This window comes from Piliocolobus tephrosceles, chromosome 15 (assembly GCF_002776525.5).
Source record: "Piliocolobus tephrosceles isolate RC106 chromosome 15, ASM277652v3, whole genome shotgun sequence".
In the NCBI taxonomy this organism is placed as follows: Eukaryota; Metazoa; Chordata; class Mammalia; order Primates; family Cercopithecidae; genus Piliocolobus; species Piliocolobus tephrosceles.
This window is the reverse complement of record NC_045448.1, coordinates 64,167,116-64,188,541: the sequence shown is the minus strand read 5'-3', so window position 1 is coordinate 64,188,541 and position 21,426 is coordinate 64,167,116.

Here is a 21,426-nt window from a genome sequence, read left to right as displayed (position 1 = left end):
TTTTTTTTTTTTTTTTTTTTTTTTTTTTTTGAGGTGGAGTCTTGCTCTGTCGCCCGGACTGGAGTGCAGTGGCCGGATCTCAGCTCACTGCAAGCTCCGCCTCCCGGGTTTATGCCATTCTCCTGCCTCAGCCTCCCGAGTAGCTGAGACTACAGGCGTCCGCCACCTCGCCCAGCTAGTTTTTGTATTTTTAGTAGAGACGGGGTTTCACCCTGTTAGCCAGGATGGTCTCGATCTCCTGACCTCGTGATCCGCCCGTCTCGGCCTCCCAAAGTGCTGGGATTACAGGCTTGAGCCACCGCGCCCGGCCCTTGCACAGCACTTATGCTTAGATTTTCTGATTTTTCATTTGTTCCAAGCATGTTCGTAATTTCTCATTGGAGCATATATAATAACTGCCTTTAAATTTTTGTTGGATTTAAATCCTAATGTTGCTGTCATCTCAGTATTGGCATCTATTCATTGTCCATTTTCATTCAGTTTGAAATTTTTTTTTTTTTTTTTTTTTTTTTTTGAGACGGAGTCTCGCTGTGTCGCCCAGGCTGGAGTGCAGTGGCGCAATCTCGGCTCACTACAAGCTCCGCCTCCCGGGTTCACGCCATTCTCCTGCCTCAGACTCCCCAGTAGCTGGGACTACAGGCGCCGGCCATCTCGCCCGGCTAGTTTTTTGTATTTTTAGTAGAGACGGGGTTTCACCGTGTAGACCAGGATGGTCTCGATCTCCTGACCTCGTGATCCATCCGTCTCGGCCTCCCAAAGTGCTGGGATTACAGGCTTGAGCCACCACGCCCGGCCTCAGTTTGAAATTTTTTAGTTCATGATGTGACAAGTAATTTTCACTGGAAATCTGGACATTTTGAGTATTACATTATGAAACTCCAGATCTTAGATACATGTTTTGTTTTACATGCCTTTCTCTGACACTACTATGGCAGGAGGGGGGGTGGGTACCACCTCTTTACTGCCAGCTGAGGGTAGACATTTAGGTCCCTCACTCAATCTCCACTGATACCCAAGTGGGGTTGAGGCCTCCTTGTTACTGCCAGGTGGGAGTGGAAGTTCCAACCCTCCGCGAAGCCTTTACTGATACTGCCTGACTGAGAGGTGTAGGAGTGTGTCATCATTGCTTCCCACATGGCCTCTACTGCCACCAGGAGGGAGGTGGCCTTCTTTGCTGATATAAGTCCTTACTGTCCACTGGCTCTCCTCTGACACCACATAGCATGTAGGTAGGAGAGGAGTGCCTCATTAATACTGAGTATGGTGGAAATCCAGACTTCCCATGTAGTCTCCACTCATATCATAAAATTTCTCAAATTTCCCAGTGGGATGAAAGTCATAGAATTCTACTTGGCCTTCTCTGATACTTCCCCAGTGGTGGGGTTAGCATGCCCTTATACAGCATGGCCTGAAGGGAACTTTGGGCTCCCCATTTGACATTTGCTAGCATAGATAGGGTGGGGTTACAGTTCTTTTCTGTGGTGGAGTAGAGCAATTATTGCCTAGAAGTTTTTTCTCTTGCAAAACTACCCCCTTTCTTGGTCCTTTGGCTAGAGAGAGCAGGCTTATAATGGGCTTTTTTCTTTGTTTGTCTATGCCTGTTGGTGTTTCCAGTTTGCTGGCTTCTGGGATCTATACAAAGTAAAAATAAAGCCCAGAGAACTCACTGCCATCTTATTCCTTTAGTTATACTTAGAGGAAAGAATAGATGAAAGAATATCTACTCTACCTTTCTAGAAGCTAAAGCCCTGTGAAACATTTTGTTTTGTTGGGTTGTTGTTGTTTTGTTTTGGAAACTCATTGTTGAGTCCAAGTGTGGGACCACTAGACTAGGTAACTGTGAAGCCCATTCCAGCTCCAAGTTGGTTTTCTGTATTGTGGTCCTGGATCTGGGTTCTTTAGGAGGCACCTTGCAGGCATTACGTCAACTGGTTGCTAAGCCAGTTGCCATAGGATGTACCCTTCTCTCAGACCCCTGTGATTTTCTATTAAAAAGTTGAGCAGCTGCTGTAAAGGATATTGTTACCAACTCCCTTAGGCCACATACCAGGATGTCAAATTGGTAGCTGGTCCTCTGTATGGAAAAACTGAGGCCTCCTAAACCAGATGGTATCTAAACTCACAACTGTGAATTTCCTCATAGAACAGAAGCTTACAAAATTGTCTGTTTTGAATCTTAAACTGAACCCTCTCTATTTTAAGATCACTCTGTCTTAGTTTTTCCTCAGTTGAAACTTATGCTTTTTAGATAGATTAAGATAAGCTCTGTCGTGGTTTCTGCTTATAAAGTCATAAATAGAATTGTCAGAAGGTATGTTCATTAGCAAAATATTTTATATTATATTTGATATTATACAAAGAAGATGATATCTGTATATATTATTTTCCTCTCTCACTGAGTGAATGTAATTATCTTTATGATATTCATTTTGTTTTGAAAGTTAAAAAGGGGGAAATAGCATGTTTTTTAATTGAAAAAAACAATTTTTATCGTTATAAAGTAGAAAAATAGTAGTTACCATCATCCTATTTTGTAGAGCAGAAAGCTGGTATATAGACTATGTATAACAATACTGAAACAGGAGATTTTCCCTGACCCCTTTGTGGGCCTCAGCGACAAGGGTGCCTCGCTTACTCAGCCCACAGCTCTCAACCCCTAGTAGGAAGGGGAGCACGCAGGTGAGTGGGTGCCAGGAGTCCTGGCAGCAGGATCTAGTCCGGGGGTACCCATGACCCCTAAAGCCCCAGAGGGTGTGCGTTACAGTACACTCTTTTAGCTTTGCTATCCGAGGACAGCTCAAGTGTTAAACAGCTCAGTGGGCCCTCTGCGTTTTTGCATGAGGCAGTTGCTCTGACCAGGAGGGCAGAGGGTCAGTGTGACAGCCTTTATCATTTGCAGCCATGGCACCCAAGCTCTTGTTCGGTGTCCAGGAAAAATCAGGACCCACGAACAAATTGAAGGGTGGTGAATGCAGAGGATTTTATTGCCGATTGAAGTGGTGCTCAGCTGGAAAGGGAGTGGAACGGGAAGGTATTCTTCCCCCGAAGTCTGGCAGTCTCTGGAGGGACTCTGCTCCAAAGTTCCGCTGTCAAGCCATCTCGTTGAAGTTAAGCTGCTTCTCTCCAATGTTCAACTACTCCTTCTCTTTTCACCTTCTCTGCTGTCTTTCAGTGGAGCCTGGGGTTTTTGTGGGTTACAAGATGGGGGGTAGGTCGGGCCATGGGTGGTTTTGGAAAAGGCAATGTTGGAGTGGGAAAATGGGAATGCATGTTCTCACTTTGGGCTGTGGTTCCAGGCTTGAAAGTGGAGCTTCGCGAGGGAACCCGCCCTTTTCTGCCTAGAATTTCTCTGCCTCCTGTCTCTATCATTACAGATACGATTTTCAATATTTTTAAAGAACGAAAATAAGTTTCTCTATGTCTCTCTAATCTCTGTGTCTCTCTAGTCTAGTCACTAGAGAGTGTAAAAATTGACTAGGGTGTAAAAATTGTCAGTTAAATACTCCTTGAATATTATAACTCCAGATCATGACAATCTTGGGGGAGGTTGACAATGCATGAGCTTTGTCTTTTCAACTAAATGTTGTCTTCTAGTAATCCTGTTATTGGAAAACTGAGAACAAAAATTATAGCATTTGAGATTAATGTCGGGCTGGGCACCGTGGCTCACGCCTGTAATCCCAGCAGTTGGAGGCTGAGGTGGGTGGATCATGAGGTCAGGAGTTCGAGGCCAGCCAGGCCAATATGGTGAAACCCTGTCTCTACTAAAAATACAAAAAGTATCTGGGCATGGTGGTGGGTGCCTGTAATCCCAGCTACTCGGGAGGCTGAGACAGGAGAATCGCTTGAACCAGGGAGGCGGAGGTTGCAGTGAGCTGAGAATGTGCCACTGCGCTCTAACCTGGGCGACAGAGCAGCAAGACTCTGTCTCAAAAAAAAAAAAAAAGAGAGATTAATGTTTTAGATAACAAAATAACTAAGGTCAAAGCAGAAAAATTACTTTTTAATGAAAGTAGTCACCAAATGTGTCATTTAATCCTTGGATTTTTTGTTTGTTTGTTTGTTTATATATTTTATTCTCTTGGGGTTTGTCTTTTTTTTTTAATTATACTTTAAGTTCTGGGATACATGTGCAGAACATGCAGGTTTGTTACATAGCATGACATGTGCCATGGTGGTTTGCTGCACCCATCAACCCGTCATCTACGTTAGATATTTTTCCTAATGCTATCCCTCCCCTATCCTTGCACCCCATGGCAGACCCCAGCATGTGATGTATTGTATTTCTGGTTCTAGATCCTTGAGGAATTGCCACACTGTCTGCTATAATGGTTGAACTAATTTACACTCCCAACAACAGTGTGAAATCATTCCTATTTCTCCACATCCTCTCCAGTATCTGTTGTTTCTGGACTGTTTAATGACTGCCATTCTAACTGTCATGAGATGGTATCTCAACGTGGTTTTGATTTGCATTTCTCTAATGACCAGTGATGATGAGTTTTTTTTTTTGATATGTTTATTGGCCTCATAAATGTCTTCTTTTGAGAAGTGTCTGTTCATATCCTTTTTTGATGGGGTTGTTTATTTTTTCTTGTAAATTTGTTTAAGTTCTTTGTAGATTCTGAGTATTAGCCCTCCATCAGATGGATAGATTGCAAACATTTTCTCCATTCTGTAGATTGTCTGTTCACTCTAATGATAGTTTCTTTTGCTGTGCAGAGGCTCTTTAGTTTCATTATATCACATTTGTCAATTTTAGCTTTTGTTGCCATTGCTTTTGGTGTTTTGGTCATGAAGTCTTTGCCCATGCCTATGTCCTGAATGGTATTGCCTAGGTTTTCTTCCAGGGTTTTTATGGTTTTAGGTCTTACATTTAAGTCTTTAATATATCTTGAATTAATTTTTGTATAAAGTGTAAGGAAGGGGTCCAGTTTCAGTTTTCTGCATATGGCTAGCCAATTTTCCCAGCACCATTTATTGAATAGGGAATCCTTTCCCCTTTGCTTGTTTTTTTCAGGTTTGTCAAAGATCAGATGGTTGTAGATGTGTGGCCTTATTTCTGAGGCCTCTGTTCTGTTCTGTAGGTGTATATATCTGTTTTAGTACCAGTACCATGCTGTTTTGGTTACTGTAGCCTTATAGTATAGTTTGAAGTCAGGTAGCATGATTCCTTCAGCTTTGTTCTTTTTGCTTAGGATTGCCTTGGCTATATGGACTCTTTTTTGGTTCCATATGAAATTTAAAGTACTTTTTTCTAATTCTGTGAAGAAAGTCAATGGTAGCTTGATGGGGATAGCATTGAATCTATAAATTACTTCAGGCAGTATGGCCATTTTCACGATACTGATTCTTCCTATCTGTGAGCATGGAATGCTTTTCCATTTGTTTGTGTCCTCCCTTATTTCCTTGAGCATGGTTTGTAGTTCTGCTTGAAGAGGTCCTCCACATCCCTCATCACATCCTTTGTAAGTTGTATTCCTAGACATTTTATTCTCTTTGTAGCAATTGTGAATGGGAGTTCACTCATGATTTGGCTCTCTGTTTGTCTATTATCGGTGTATAAGAATGCTTGCGATTTTTGCACATTGATTTTGTATCCTGAGACTTTGCTGAAGTTGCTTATCAGCCTAAGGAGCTTTTGGGCTCAGATGATGGGGTTTTCTAAATATACAATGATGTTATCTTCAAACAGAGACAATTTGACTTACTCTCTTCCTATTTGAATACACTTTATTTCTTTCTCTTGCCTGATTGCCCTGGCCAGAACTTCCAATACTATGTTGAATAGGAGTGGTGAGAGACGGTATCCTTCTCTTGTGCCGGTTTTCAAAGGGAATGCTTCCAGCTTTTGCCCATTCAGTATAATACTGACTGGGTTTGTCATAAATAGCACTTATTATTTTGAGATACATTCCATCAATACCTAGATTATTGAGAGTTTTTAGCATGAAGGGGTGTTGAATTTTATCAAAGGCCTTTTTTGCGTCTATTGAGATATTCATGTGGTTTTTGTCATTGGTTCTGTTTATGTGATGGATTACGTTGATTGATTTGCATATGTTGAGCCAGCCTTGTGTCCCAGAGATGAAGCTCACTTGATTGTGGTGGATAAGCTTTTTGATGTGCTGCTGGATTTGGTTTGCTAGTATTTTTTTTAGGATTTTCACATCAGTGTTCATCAGGGATATTGGCATGAAATTTTCTTTTTTTGTTCTGTCTCTGCCAGGTTTTGGTATCAGGATGATGCTGGCCTCATAAAATGAGTTAGGGAGGATTCCCTCTTTTTCTATTGTTTGGAATAGTTTCAGAAGGAATGGTATCGGTTCCTCTTTGTACCTCTGGTAGAATTTGGCTGTGAATCCATCTGGTCCTGGGCTTTTTTTGGTTGGTAGGCTATTAATTACTGCCTCAATTTCAGAATTTATTATTGGTCTATTCAGGGTTCGACTTCTTCCTGGTTTAGTCTTGGGATGGTGTATATGTGCAGGAATGTATCCATTTCTTCTAGATTTTCTAGTTTATTTGCACAGAGATGTTTATAGTATTCTCTGATGGTAGTTTGTATTTCTGTGGGATAAGTGGTGATATCCCCTTTATCTTTTTTTATTGTGTCTATTTGATTCTTCTCTCTTTTCTTCTATATTAGTCTGGCTAGAGGTCTATCTATTTTGTTAATCTTTAAAAAAAAACCCAGCTCCTGGATTCATTGATTCCGTGAAGGGTTTTTCGTGTCTCTATCTCCTTTAGTTCTGCCCTAATCTCCGTTTATTTCTTGTCTTCTGCTAGCTTTTGAATTTGTTTGCTCTTGCTTCTCTAGTTCTTTTAATTGTGATGTTAGGGTGTCAATTTTAGATCTTTCCCACTTTCTCCTGTGGACATTTAGTGCTATAAATTTCCCTCTAAGCACTACTTTAGCAGTGCCCCAGAGATTCTGGCATATTGTGTCTTTGTTCTCATTGGTTTCAGATAATTTATTTATTTCTGCCTTAATTTCATTATTTACCCAGTAGTCATTCAGGAGCAGGTTGTTCAGTGTCCATGTAGTTGTGCAATTTTGAGTGAGTTTCTTATTCCTGAGTTCTAATTTGATTGCACTGTGGTCTGAGGGACTGTTTGTTATGATTTCCAGTCTTTTGCATTTGCTGAGGAATGTTTTACTTCCAATTATGTGGTCAATTTTGGAATAAGTGTGATGTGGTGCTGAGAAGAATGTATATTCTGTTGATTTGGGGTGGAGAGTTCTGTACAAGTCTATTGGGTCTGCTTGGTCCAGAGCTGAGTTCAAGTCCTGAATATCCTTGTTAATTTTCTGTCTCGTTGATCTGTCTAATATTGACAGTGGGGTGTTAAAGACTCCCACTATTATTGTGTGGGAGTCTAAGTCTCTTTGTAGGTCTCTAAGAACTTGCTGCCGGGCGCGGTGGCTCAAGCCTGTAATCCCAGCACTTTGGGAGGCCGAGACGGGCGGATCACGAGGTCAGGAGATCGAGACCCTCCTGGCTAACACGGTGAAACCCTGTCTCTACTAAAAATACAAAAAATTAGCCGGGCGAGGTGGTGGGCGCCTGTGGTCCCAGCCACTCGGGAGGCTGAGGCAGGAGAATGGCGTGAACCCAGGAGGCAGAGGTTGCGGTGAGCTGAGATCCGGCCACTGCACTCTAGCCTGGGCGACAGAGCAAGACTCCGTCTCAAAAAAAAAAAAAAAAAAAAAAAAAAGAACTTGCTTTATGAATCTCGGTGCCCCTGTATTGGGTGCATGTATATTTAGTATAGTTAGCTCTTCTTGTTGCATTGATCCCTTTACAATAACATAATGTTCTTGTCTTTTTTTATCTTTGTTGGTTTAAAGTCTGTTTTACAGAGACTAGGATTGCAACTCCTGCTGTTTTTTTTCTGCTTTCCATTTGCTTGGTAAATATTCCTCCATCCCTTTATTTTGAGACTGTATGTGTCTTTGCACGTGAGGTCATCTCCTGAATACCGCACACTGACAGGTCTTGACTCTATCCAATTTGTCAGTCTGTGTCTTTTAATTGGGGCTTTTAGACTATTTACTTTTAAGTTTAATATTGTTATGTGTGAAATTGATCCTGTCATTATGATGCTAGCTGGTTATTTTGCCCATTAGTTGATGCAATTTCTTCATAGTGTCAATGGTCTTTACAATTTGGTATGTTTTTGCAGTGGCAGGTACCAGTTTTTCCTTTCCATATTTAGTGCTTCCTTCAGGAGCTCTTGTAAGGCAGGCCTGGTGCTAACAAAATCTCTCAGCATTTGTTTGTCTATAAAAGATTTTATTTCTTTTTCACTTATGAAGCTTAGTTTGGCTAGATATGAGATTCTGGGTTGAAAATTATTTTCTTTAAGAATGTTGAATATTGGCCCCCAACCTCTTCTGGCTTGTAGAGTTTCTGCAGGCAGATCCACTGGTAGTCTGATAGCCTTCCCTTTGTGGGTAACCTGACCTTTCTTTCTGCCTGCACTTAACATTTTTTCCTTCATTTCAACCTTGGTGAATCTGATGATTATGTGTCTTGGGGTTGCTCTTCTTGAGGAGTATCTTCATGGTGTGTTCTGTATTTCCTGAATTTGAATGTTGGCCTGTCTTGCTAGGTTGGGGAAGTTCTCCTGGATAATATCCTGAAGAGTATTTTCCAACTTGGTTCCATTCTCTCCTTCACTTTCAGGTACACCAATCAAATGTAAGTTTGGTCGTTTTGCATAGTCCCATATTTCTTGGAGGCTTTGTTTGTTCCTTTTCATCCTTTTTTCTCTAATCTTGTCTTCACATTTTATTTCATTAAGTTGATCTTCAATCTCTGATATCCTTTCTTCCACTTGATCAGTTCAGCTATTGATACTTGTGTATGCTTCATGAAGTTCTTGTACTGTGTTTCTCAGCTCCATCAGGTCATTTATGTTCTTCTCTAAACTGGTTATTCTAGTTAGCAATTCCTCTAACTTTTTTTCAAGGTTCTTAGCTTTCTTGCATTGGGTTAGAACATGCTCCCTCTAGCTCAGAGGAGTTTGTTATTACCCACCTTCTGAAGCCTACTTCAGTTAATTCATCAAACTCATTTTTCATCCAGTTTTGTTCCCTTGCTGGTGAGGAGTTGTGATCCTTTGGAGGAAAAGAGGTGTTCTGGTTTCTGGAATTTTCAGCCTTTCTGTGCTAGTTTTTCCTCATCTTTGTGGATTTATCTACCTTTGGTCTTTGATTTTGGTGACCTTTGGATGGGGTTTTTGTGTAGATGTCCTTTTTGTTGATGTTGATGCTATTGTTTTCTGTTTGTTAGTTTTCCTTCTAACAGTCAGGCCCCTCTGCTGCAAGTCTGCTGGAGTTTGCTGGAGGTCCACTGCAGACTCTATTTGCCTGAGTATCACTGTCAGAGGCTGCAGGACAGCAAAGATTGCTGCCTATTCCTACCTCCAGAAGCTTCATCCCAGAGCGGCACCTGCCAGGTGCCAGCCAGAGCTCACCTTTATGAGGTGTCTGTTGACCCCTGCTGGGAGGTATCTCCCAGTCAGGAGGCAGGGGGTTCAGGGACCCACTTGAGGAGGCAGTCTGACCCTTAGCAGAGCTCAAGCGCTGTGCTGGGAGATCCACTGCTCTCTTCTGAGCTGGCAGGCAGGAATGTTTAAATGTGCTGAAGCTGCACCCACATCCACCCCTTCCCCCAGGTTCTCTTTCCCAGGGAGATGGGAGTTTTATCTGTAAGTCCTTGCCTGGGGCTGCTGCCTTTCTTTCAGAGATGTCCTGCCCAGAGGGGAGGAATCTAGAGAGGCAGTCTGGGTACAGTGACTTTTGCTGCAGTGGGCTCTACTCAGTTCTAACTTCCAAGAGGCTTTGTTTACACTGTGAAGAGAAAACTGTCTACTCAAGCCTCAGTAATGGCAGATGCCCCTCCCCCCACCAAGCGTGAGCATCCCAGGTCGACTTCAGACTGCTGTGCTGGCAGTGAGAATTTCAAGCCAATGAGTCTTAACTTGCTGGGTTCTGTGGGAGTGGGATCTGCTGAGCGGGGCCAGTTGACTCCCTGCCTTCAGCCCCCTTTCCAGGGGAGTGAATGGTTCTGTCATGCTGGTGTTCCAGGCGCCACTGGGGTAGGAAAAAAACTGCTGCAGCTAGCTCGATGTCTGCCCAAATGGCCACACAGTTTTGTGTTGAAACCCAGGGCCCTGGTAGTGTAGGCACCTGAGGGAGTCTCCTGGTCTGTGGGTTGCAAAGACCATGGGAAAAGTGTAGTATCTGGACCAGAGGGCACTATTTTTCATGTCACAGTCCCTCACAGCTTCCCTTGGCTTGGGGAAGGAGTTCCCTGACCCCTTGCACTTCCCAGGTGAGGTGATGCCTCACCCTGCTTTGGCTCACCCTCCATGACTGCACCCACTGTCTAACCAGTCCCAATGAGATGAGCTGGGTACCTCAGTTGGAAATGCAAAAGTCACCCACCTTCTGCATTGATCTCGCTGGGAGCTGCAGACCAGAGCTGTTCCTATTCAGCCATCTTGCCGGCCACTTCCTAATCCTTGTATTTTTATGTGAACTACTTGCATGATGCTAATATTTGAAATCAATAGTAATTATTGAAAGATCTCCCTAGATACAAAGCATGGTGCCAGGCACTGTTAAAGAACAGAAGATGTGGCTGGGCGCGGTGGCTTAAGCCTGTAATCCCAGCACTTTGGGAGGCCGAGACGGGCGAATCACGAGGTCAGGAGATCAAGACCATCCTGGCGAACACGGTGAAACCCCGTCTCTACTAAAAAAATACAAAAAACTAGCCGGGCGAGGTGGCGGGCACCTGTAGTCCCAGCTACTTGGGAGGCAGAGGCAGGAGAATGGCGTAAACCCGGGAGGCGGAGCTTGCAGTGAGCTGAGATTCAGCCACTGCACTCCAGCCTGGGCGACAGAGCGAGACTCCATCTCAAAAAAAAAAAAAAAAAAAAAAAAGAATAGAAGATGTAGATCCTGTTTTGCAGGTGCTTACAATCTAGTAAAATAGGACATAGACCGAGGAAGAGTAAATAATGACAGCAGTTCAGTTCAAAGTCAGGCAGTGCTGCAAGGAAGTGCATGACCAGTGGCCACATGAGTTAGCTGTACCAAAAATCTATGAAAGTTTTGAGGAGGAAGGCTTGTTTTACATAGAGCTTTATAGAGTGTTTTGTTTAATTTAATTTAGGAGAGCTAAATAATTAAACATGAGGCCAAAGTACATAAGAAAGTGGCAATCTTTTATTGCAAATATGCGCACACTCTCAGGCGAGGTTCTCTGGTCCTTAGGTGTGGGGGGCCAGGGAAGTTGCGCTGGTGCTCTCGGGTGAGGTTCTAAGGTCCACAAGTAAGAGGGGCCGAAGAAGTCACACTGGCGCTTACGGGTGGCAGACTTTTATGCCTGGGAGCTGGAAGGGGAGGAGTTTGGGGCGTGTGTGTAGGAGTGGCTTCTTGAATTTCGGTGTCCCTGGCTTGATGTCACTCTGTGCATGCTCAGTTGATTTGGTTCTTTTCCCGGGCATGGGAATTTTTCCCGGGCGTGGGGAAATCTGTGATAAAGAACCTGGAAACAATAGGGACTGCTCCATCTTGTTCACCTTCCTCCATCTTGTCCCTTCTCCCTCACCCAAACAGTCCAACCTCTTATTGATTATAAGAATTTAGGGCACCGTGGTCTGTCTGGCTGCTTCCTGCTGTTAAGGGGCGTAGTTAGGGTCTGAGGTTGGCAGTTGGGTGTAGGGATGCAGGAGCATTTGGTTGAAGGTGACTCGGGTGATCTCTTGGACCCTGGCTCGGAGAAATTTTATTAGAATGGGAGCAAGACATAATATAAGGCAGATGATTAGTATGGGAATTAGGAATGGAGGCATCTGCTGTACTACAGGCAGCAATCATACCAGTGGTCCGGGGGTTAAGGGGGCGTTAAATTGTTGAAGCTCCTTTTTGATTTTGTTTAATGTTTGGATGTTGGTGTCAACCAGGTCTGATTCATTTACGTAGTAGCAACACTCCTCTCCTAGGAAGAGGCATGTTCCTCCTTTTTCAGCAGTAAGAAGATCTAATGCCCATCGATTTTGTGCTGCTACCTGGGCCACTGAGGTGATTTGATGTTGTAAAGAGGCTAAGCTTTCAGCTGAAGCCTCTATGGCTGCCTGAACCTGAGTAGAGAGGGTCTGTGTGGATTGAATCGAGTGGGTGAGGGCCCCTGTTCCAAGTCCTGAGGCTACTAGGGACGATGCTAGGGAAACCCCGATAATTAAGGGAAGAAAAACAGCCCACTTTTGGATTTTATTGCTGGGAGTGGTAAGCTGGGAAGCTAGTTTGGACAATTCCCCTTCACTATATAGGGTTAAGCTAGGCACTAAAGACACCGGAACGCAAAGGGATTGGGTGATGGAGGTGGGGTTAAGAGTTTAGATAAAGTTTGGTTACACCAGTGGCTGGGTGCGGTGGCTCAAGCCTGTAATCCCAGCACTTTGGGAGGCCGAGACGGGTGGATCACGAGGTCAGGAGATCGAGACCATCCTGGCTAACATGGTGAAACCCCGTCTCTACTAAAAAAAATACAAAAACTAGCCGGGCGAGTTGGCGGGCGCCTGTAGTCCCAGCTACATCGGGAGGCTGAGGCAGGAGAATGGCGTGAACCCGGGAGGCGGAGCTTGCAGTGAGCTGAGATCCGGCCATTGCACTCCAGCCCGGGCGACAGAGCGAGACTCCGTCTCAAAAAAAAAAAAAAAAAAAAAAAAAGTTTGGTTACACCAGAAGTAGCCGCCAATGGGGGCCATCTGGATTCCCTTGGGAGCTTGGGTGTGATTACACCATGAAGAGTTGGGAGTAGAGTAGCAAAAAGGAAGGGTTTGACTCTGTGGATTATGGTATAGTGGGACTTGAGGCAAGGATGTTGCTTGAGAGGAGCTGGTAGAGTCGGTGGTGATATTGAAAGCGGCTGGTAGAGGGACTGCCACTAAGGGAGCTTTTCCGAGTGCAGTGCAAAGGAAGCATTGGGAGAGGTTTCTTACTCCAGCAGCCTGGGTTAAGTCCCTGGTGAATAAGTGTTAGCCATGAGAATGGGTCCTCATTGTTAGGGGGTGTTTGGGGGGCTTAACAGCTTCTGTATTTTTTGTTCATGAGATTTTACGGCTGAGGTTAAATTTTGTAGGGTCTGTACACTGTTAGGGAGTTGTACTTGCTGAACGTATATTCTCTTTACCTGGATGGTTGCAGTGGGATATGAGGAAAAGTATGATGCATATAGTCCACCTTTTACTGCCTGGGCCTACCGAGGTTCCCAGGGATCATTAATAATAAGACTATATGTTCCTGGTGAAGGGCTTTGAAACATATTTTTATGTTGGGATTGTGCAAAGAAGTCATACAAAGGATGGATTTTGCAGTAATTGTATGGACACCCGAGGTTGGTTTCTTGCCAGTAATTCTTACAATTATATTCTTTTTGGTCATATAAGAAACATATGGCCAGGAGGCCTCCAGTGATGGAACTTAGGGAAAAGTTTAGGGAGAGGGCAGATTGACAGCCCTGAGGGGGCACATTCTGCAGTACCTTGCATTTGTGAGTGAGCCTGGTTGTCAGTAGACCAGGTTTCAGTCATAGAAAATCTCCATACAAATTTAGGATTAGTAAGGCTAGCAGGAATAATTAGAGTGTACCATAATAGTGGTAACAAAGGTGTAGAGGGTAAGTTCAACAGTGCTGAAATCATAAAGGGCACCTTGCCAAGCTAGGTTGTCTATGAGAGTAAAACGTAGGGAAACCTACTGGTCAGGGGAAGGGTCAGGATGGAAGGTTTCTAGAGGGTCTATGAGGGGTAATTCAGTTAAGTTGAGATGGAGAATAGTGAGAAAGCGGGAGAATTTCAGAAGAGCATAGCTCATTTAGTTTGTATATAGTCTGGTTATTCTCAGACGGGTGGGTGACAGTTCAGTGGACTGCCAATGATCCTCAGGGGGCGGGGCTCTTTTCAGTTGAGTAAGGTGGACCTAAGAACTGTGGCCTAAGAGTTTGGCTGCTGTGGAAGTGGTAAGAATTACTGTGTATGGACCTTTCCACTTAGGGGTAAGGCCTTTTGTGTGCAGGTCCTTGAGTAAAACCTGGTCGCCTGGTGAAAGGGCTGAGGGGGCTTCCGAATTTCCTTGTGTAGGGTGGGAAAGCGACCTCTCAGCGTGTTCTCTAAGTAATTGTCTTAAGAGAGAAAGGTATGGAAGGTAGGGTGCTAATGGCGTGGGGAGGGTAGGGAGTTCTTGTAGTGCGAGGGGGTGTCCATATATTAATTCAAAAGGACTGAGGCCTGTGGGGCCTCTAGGTGTAGCTCGTAGCCGGGTAAGTGCAAGGGGAAGCAAGGTTACCCACGAGTGACGTGTTTCTATGGAAAGTTTGGTTAGTTGTTGCTTGATGAGTCCATTTGCCTGTTCAACCTTTCCAGGTGACTGGGGATGGTATGGAATATGTAGCTTCCAAGTAATGTTGAGAGAATCTGTCACTAGCTGAATCACTCTGGAAATAAAAGCTGGGCCGTTATCAGATTGGATGGACTGGGGAAGCCCAAAACGAGGAATGATTTGTTCTATGAGAATGGAGGCTACAATGGATGCACCTTCTCCTGTGGTGGGGTAGGCTTCTACCCATCCTGAAAAGTTATCTACCAGGGTGAGTAGGTAATGAAGCTTTTTGTGCCTAGGCATATGGGTGAAATCAATCTGCAATCTTCTCCGGGTTGATGTCCTCTAAGCTGATGACTTGGATGGGCGTTGTGTATTCCCCCTTGAGCATTTGCCTTTAGGCAGATTAAACACTGTTGGCTAATTCTCTTGAGGTGAGAAAGAAGGGATGGGCACTCAACGATGGGGTTTAAAAAGTTGGATAGGGCCTGGTGTCCGATGTGTAAAGAGTTGTGAATATCTCTTAAGATGTGTTGTGTTTGAGCTTCAGGGAGGGCGACACGGTTATGGATAAAGATCCATTGGTCGGGGGTAATAGTTGCATGTGGGTTCTGTAAAAGCTTGTTTTTTTCTTCTGAGGAATAAGAGAAACATAGGGATTGAGGATTTTCTGTAGATAGTGCTATGGATTTTTCAGTGGCATCGGCCAAGTTGTTGCCTTGGGCCATGGGGTTGGTAGGTTTTTGATGTCCTCTACAGTGGACTATAGCTACCTCTTTAGGGGAGGTTAGAGCTTCTAGCAACTGTTGGATATGTTTCCCATTTATGATAGGGGTTCCTTTGGTGGTTAAAAACCCACGTTCTTGCCAGAGGATGGAGTGTGTATGTGCTATCATGTATGCATACTTGGAATCAGTATATATATTAACTGTTTTTCCTTCAGAGAGATGGAGTGCCCAGGTTAAGGCAGTGAGTTCTGCCTTTTGTGAGGTTGTGCTTAATGGTAGAGGCTTGGCTTCTATTACCTGTGTGTTAGTGACTACTGCATATCCCGCGTGTCTGTTTCCATGGGGGTCAACGAATGAACTCCTGTCCACAAAGAATGTCAGTTGTGGGTCTGGGAGGGGTTGATCCCGTAAGTGGAGATGGGTTGGGAGAGCTAACTGGATAATCTCTGGGCATGAGTGTTCTGGGGTGTGTGAGGTATTTGGGGTAGGCAGAAGAGTAGCAGGATTGAGAGAAGAACAGGTGGCTATTTTAATGTCAGGATTTTCTAAAAATAGGACATGGAATAACTGTATGTGGGAAGAAGTGAGATGACTGATGCATTTGTGGGAAATTAAGTCTTGAAGACGATGTGTGGAATGGACTGTAAGGGGGCCTCCTAAGGTAAGTTTTAAAGCTTCTTTGGTGAGTTCTGCCGCTGCAGCAAGAGCGTGTAGGCAGAGCTGCCATCCCTGTACTGTGGTGTCTAGTTGTTTGGAGAGATAAGCGACCGGTCTGAAGGTTGTGCCTATTGGCTGGGCCAGGAGACCTGTAGCTATCTTGTGACGTTCATCAGTGAAGAGGTAGAATGGGTACAGGGGGTTGGGTAAGGAGAGAGTAGGGGCGGACAGGAGACATGATTTAAGGCATGTGAAGTGTGTAGCTATTAATTTTGGGTCTGATAGGGGTCCTGTTGGGGATTCCTTGGCAGCTTGGTAGAGGGGTTTGGCCAAGACTCCAAAATTTGGGATCCAATGGCGGAAGAATCCTACAAGACTTAAGAAAGATAGGAATTTTTCTCCGTTAGATGGGGGGGCGGGGGGGGGGGGGGAGACTCTGAGTCATGCCAGGTTAGATCATATGCCTGACACAGGTATCGAAACTCCTTAGAATATAGGGTGGGATTAGGAGAGAAATCGCTGAGCTGTTTTTTAATCTTGGAAAGGTCTGCCAAGGAAAAAGGGACATGGACTCTAACTAGTCCTTCAGCTCCAGCAACCTCTCGGAGGGGGGCCAACAAACTAACAGGGGAGGTTGAAACAGACTGACCAGTCGGGTAGGTTGAGACTGGCTGACCAGTAGGGGGGGTTGGGGCAGGCTGACTGGTAGAGGGCTGACTAGTGGGGGTCGCTACCGTGGTCTTGGAGTGACTGTGGGCGGAAATGGGAGAGGTAAGAGGAGTGGCTGAGGGAGGGGCGGTAGGAGGAGCATAGGGAGGGGGGTTGGTAGGTCGGGAGGGAGGTGCCTGGCCGTAGGCCTTATCTGAAATCGAGGTGGAGTTCTCCTCTGATGTTGAGGTAGGGGCCGAGGGTCGGGTTTTGGCTAACAAGACCTGGGCCCTTGAACATTGGGCGCACAGGTCTGGGCGAGAGCGCAAGTCTGAAAAGCCTTGGACATAGATAATTTCTGACCACTTTCTAAGCCTTCGACAGAAATTGGAGAGATCTAATAGAATGTTATAGTGAAGTGTGCCGTCTGGTAGCCATTGAGATTGGTTATCTAATTTATACTGCAGCCATGCCACAGTGGAGAGGAAGGCTTCCAAGTTTTGGAGGAGACACCCTAAGGGGGTGTTCTTAGGGATTTTCGATTGTGAGGTTCTTATTGTTTAACCACCAGAAATGGAAACTGACTTCATGCAGTGGCAAAGCATCCTTTGCCGCTGCTGGAGACTGGGGGCTCCTGGAGCCACTAACAGAGAATTGAGGAACTTCAAGACAGACGTCTCCGGGTTGAAGACCTCACTGCGCCACAGGGTGGCTACGTCCTTGGGCATACATACGACTCTAGGCCAAGGACACGGAAACGGACAGAGATGGTTAACAAAGGGGAGTACTCACCGAAGAAGAAATTCTCAGAGCGGCACTAGTGGAAAGCTGGAACACTTGTTCAGTGTTGGTGGCTGGTTGGGTTGGGAGCCAGTGCGCTGGGGAGGAGGTTCTTCAGACCCCTAGGGGATGTTGAGGAAGGGTCTCCTCCGGTGTCGGGTTTCGGCACCAACTGTTTTGTTTAATTTAATTTAATAGAGCTAAAAAATTAAACATGAGGCCAAAGTACATAAGAAAGTGGCAGTCTTTTATTGCAAATATGCGCACACTCTCAGGCGAAGTTCTCTAGTCCTCAGGTGTAGGAGGCCAAGGAAGTCGCACCAGCACTCTCAGGCGAAGTTCTCCAGTCCACAAGTAAGAGAGGCCGAAGAAGTCACACTGGCGCTTACCGGCGGCAGACTTTTATGCCTAAGAGCTAGAAAAAGAGGAGTTTAAGGCGTGTGTGTAGGAGTGGCTTCTTGAATTTCGGTGTCCCTGGCTTGACGTCACTCTGCGCATGCTCAATTGATTTAGTTCTTTTCCCAGGCACAAGAATTTTTCCCAGGCGCAAGAAAATCTGTGATGAAGAACCTAGAAACAACAAAGACTGCTCCATCTTGTTCACCTTCCTCCATCTTGTCCCTTCTCCCTCACCCAAACATAGAGAAGATGACAATTGAATCAAGTCATCAAGGGTAGGAAGGATGTGGATATATGAAGGTAAAGAAGGTTGGGTATTCCAAGTCTTGAAATCTCTTCCGTTAAAATTTTCTCCGATGATCTGTTACCCATGACCCAACATACTGATACCAGTTTAAAACTCTTCTGTGCCCTTCACTATTTTTTTGTGCTCCCTAAATGGCCAGCCAACTAACGGGGATTGGAGGAAGGGAGTGGTGGTCAAGAAACAAAGAAGATGAGAGAATAAAGTCCTCCTGGGAGACCTGATAGTGGTTGTGTTTAATTTTACGTTTTAACATGGATCAGGATGAAATACATCCTCTTCACACCATGCAATTTACAACTCATTTAAAACAAAAAATGATTATCCAGGCCGGGCGCTGTGGCTCATGCCTGTAATCCCAGCACTTTGGGAGGGTGAGGTGGGCGGATCACCTGAGGTCAGCAGTTTGAGACCAGCCTGACCAACATGGAGAAACCCCGTCTCTACTAAAAATACAAAATTAGCCGGGCGTGGTGGCGCATACCTATAATCCCAGCTACTCAGGAGGCTGAGGAAGGAGAATTGCTTGAACCTGGGAGGCAGAGGTTGCAGTGAGCTGAGATTGCACCATTGCACTCCAGCCTGGGCAACAAGTGCGAAATTCCATCTCAAAAAAAAAAAAAAAAAAAAAAGAAAAAAATTACTATCCCACTTCTATCCTTCTATCAAAAGTTAACACATTTTAAAAGGCCCACAGTACCCATGCTTCAAAAAGTGAAGCAAGGGCATGCAGAATTGTCACCTAGAGCCCAAGAGTGTTGAATAAGAAATTGTTCCAGTGTGGTGCTATCATATCTAAAGGAGGAACATAGGGGATAATCACTGATATTTCACAATTGCAGTCAATTAATTCAGGAAAGAAAAAGAAAATGCTTAACACCTGGGCAATTAAATTCTTAATAATAAATTGGTGATCAGACTCAAATGTACTCTGTGTGTTGAAGGACAACAATGAAGTCCATTTCTACTTTAGTTGCTGATTGTACTTCCCCTCAAGCTATTAGGTTCAAAGGTGCAGTTTCCCTCCAGGAAATACAGCCTTCCAGATAAAGCTTTCCCAGTTCTTCATTCCACTCTGTGCTGGCTGAGTTTTCATTCCAAGCACTTGCCTGAGCATTTTGGGGAATCTTCTTCTCAACAGGGTGCTGATATTTGAGCAGAAAAGAAAATTGTTCTCATTTCCGACTCAAAGGTGGTATATTTACATAAGCCCCTCTTTCATTTAAATCTGTCTTAATCCTCAAGGATTTAGTAATTGAAATGCAAAATGCATTTTTTATCAATGAAAAAAAACCATAAGAGAAAACAAACAGTACAGATGAAGAATTTTTAAAAAACATTTTCATTTTTATTTTCGTGTTGTCTTGCCTAAAAGCAGTGTGGTTTCAAGATAATTGTTTGTATTTTCCTGATCTGGGTTGAAAACAAATGTGTACATATATGCATATGAAGGGGTTCAGAACATGCCACTCCAAAATATGTTGCTTTGGCATGCTGATTATTTTGAGCTAAAAGAAGAAATTGAGAACTAACTCTTTATCTCAACTGCCTAAAATGAAGTATAAATTTCCCCTTTTATAAAGGAAATTTTCATTAGTAAAGGTATTTGTTCCAGGAAGACAGCCATCCCTGATGACAACTTTTATCACCTGAGAGACTCTTATCTGTATAACAAGGCAGGCAACCTTTATTCACTATACGTTTCCTCCTCTAGCCTTCCCACAATTTGCCTCCACCACCCCTGAGCAGCCGTAAACCCCTATTCCTTTCTGTAACTCCGGACGATATGAAAGTCTCAATCATCTGGCTGCTTAGTTTCATATTTCTGTGGGACTCCTATGAGTCCATATGTAATTATTTTTTTCCTATTAATCTATGTCAGTTTAATTCTTAGACCAGCCACAGAACCTAGAAGGGTATAAGAAAGCAATTTTTCCTCCCAAACACAAATGAAATAAGGAAGATATGAGGTTACAATTTCATCTGAAAGTACAATGTAATCATTTTAATCTTACTTTCAACCCATCTCTAAGTTCAAGATAATTCTGATAATTTTTATTTTGAATTTCATAGCTGAATTGAAAGGCAGCTGGTCTACATTATCACTCCAACAAATACATTAAAATATGGTTAATTATCTCTTATGGTTGCAAGAGCATGGCAAACGTAGAATTTATTCTGGGTCTTGAATGGCTTTCTTGATAGTTATTACAAATTTCTCCTGTGGTGAGGTGCTAATTACAAGTGCTCAGTTCTGCCCCAGCAGACCTACTGCTAGATCAGAGACAAGGCAAAAGCTCCTGGTTTGCATCCACTTCTAAATTTGTTTTTCCACTTACTCCAGCTCTATTTTTACTTTTGGGGATGTTAGAGAAAGGCATTTTGTTTTTACAAACAAAAAGTCCTTAAACCTTAAATATTCTTGTCATTACTTCAATTAAAAAAGAAATATTTTGCTGGATAATCTCAAAGGTTTCTTCCAGGTTTAAAATCCTTCTATGGATTGTAATTTCATTTAGTCCTTTCCACATTATCACTAATATCCTTATTTGCATATACTTTTTTTTCTTCTCCACGTGGGTTGCTGTGTTTAAAAAATGCTACTTATTTGCATTCTAATATAGGAGGAAGGGAGGAGAGTAATAAGGTCTCTTTCCACATAAGCAAAGTTGTCCACTAATCAACATTATTGGCAATACTAAAGCCACTAGAATCTTAAAATTATTTCTGTTTTTGTTTTATATTTCTTATTATATGCTATAAAGGATATATAAAAGACTCAAATGTGTACATTAGACTTACTTTTGCATGTTAAAAAGAAATCTAGCCTATTAGGCTAAGGTGAGGGTCTAGCATGGATTGGCTCCTACTTACCTCTCCAATTCCCTTTTGAGCCCCTTTACCCTCCCTCTCTTAATTCCTCCCAGTTTGTTTTAGGCCTAAACAGACCTTTTCTTTCCTAAAACAGGAGGAGTTTTTTTCCAGGTTCAAGGCTTTTCCATTTATAATTCCCTTTGTGAGGTAAGGAAGGAACTCCCCCTCTCCCTTCTTATTCTTCAGATCTTGGCCTTAAATATCAATGCCTCAGAAAGATTTAGAGAACCATCCCAATCTAAGTAGATTCTCACCTCTGTAAGTTTCTTAACATTGTACTATTTCCTGCAAAGAACTTATTGTAACATATGTGTGTTATTTATAGTATGTTCCATAAAGATAGAATTCATCAATGTACCTGGAATTAGCACAGTGCCATGCACAGACTAATCTCTCTGTTGAAAAAATAAATGAACAGGAGAGCATTAACTCTGAGCAAGTTTATTCTGGAAATGCCCCAGCCGAAGCCTGAGAATATTATTACTATCAAGGTAACTTCCAGCCAGAATAAGTAGTGCTATGAATTTAGCTCTATGGTGAAACAAGAAAGCTTATTCTCAGGGCCACAAAGTAAAAGAAGCAGCATGAGAAGAAAATCACACAGACATAAATCACGTGCAGAACCCAGGTGTAATCCT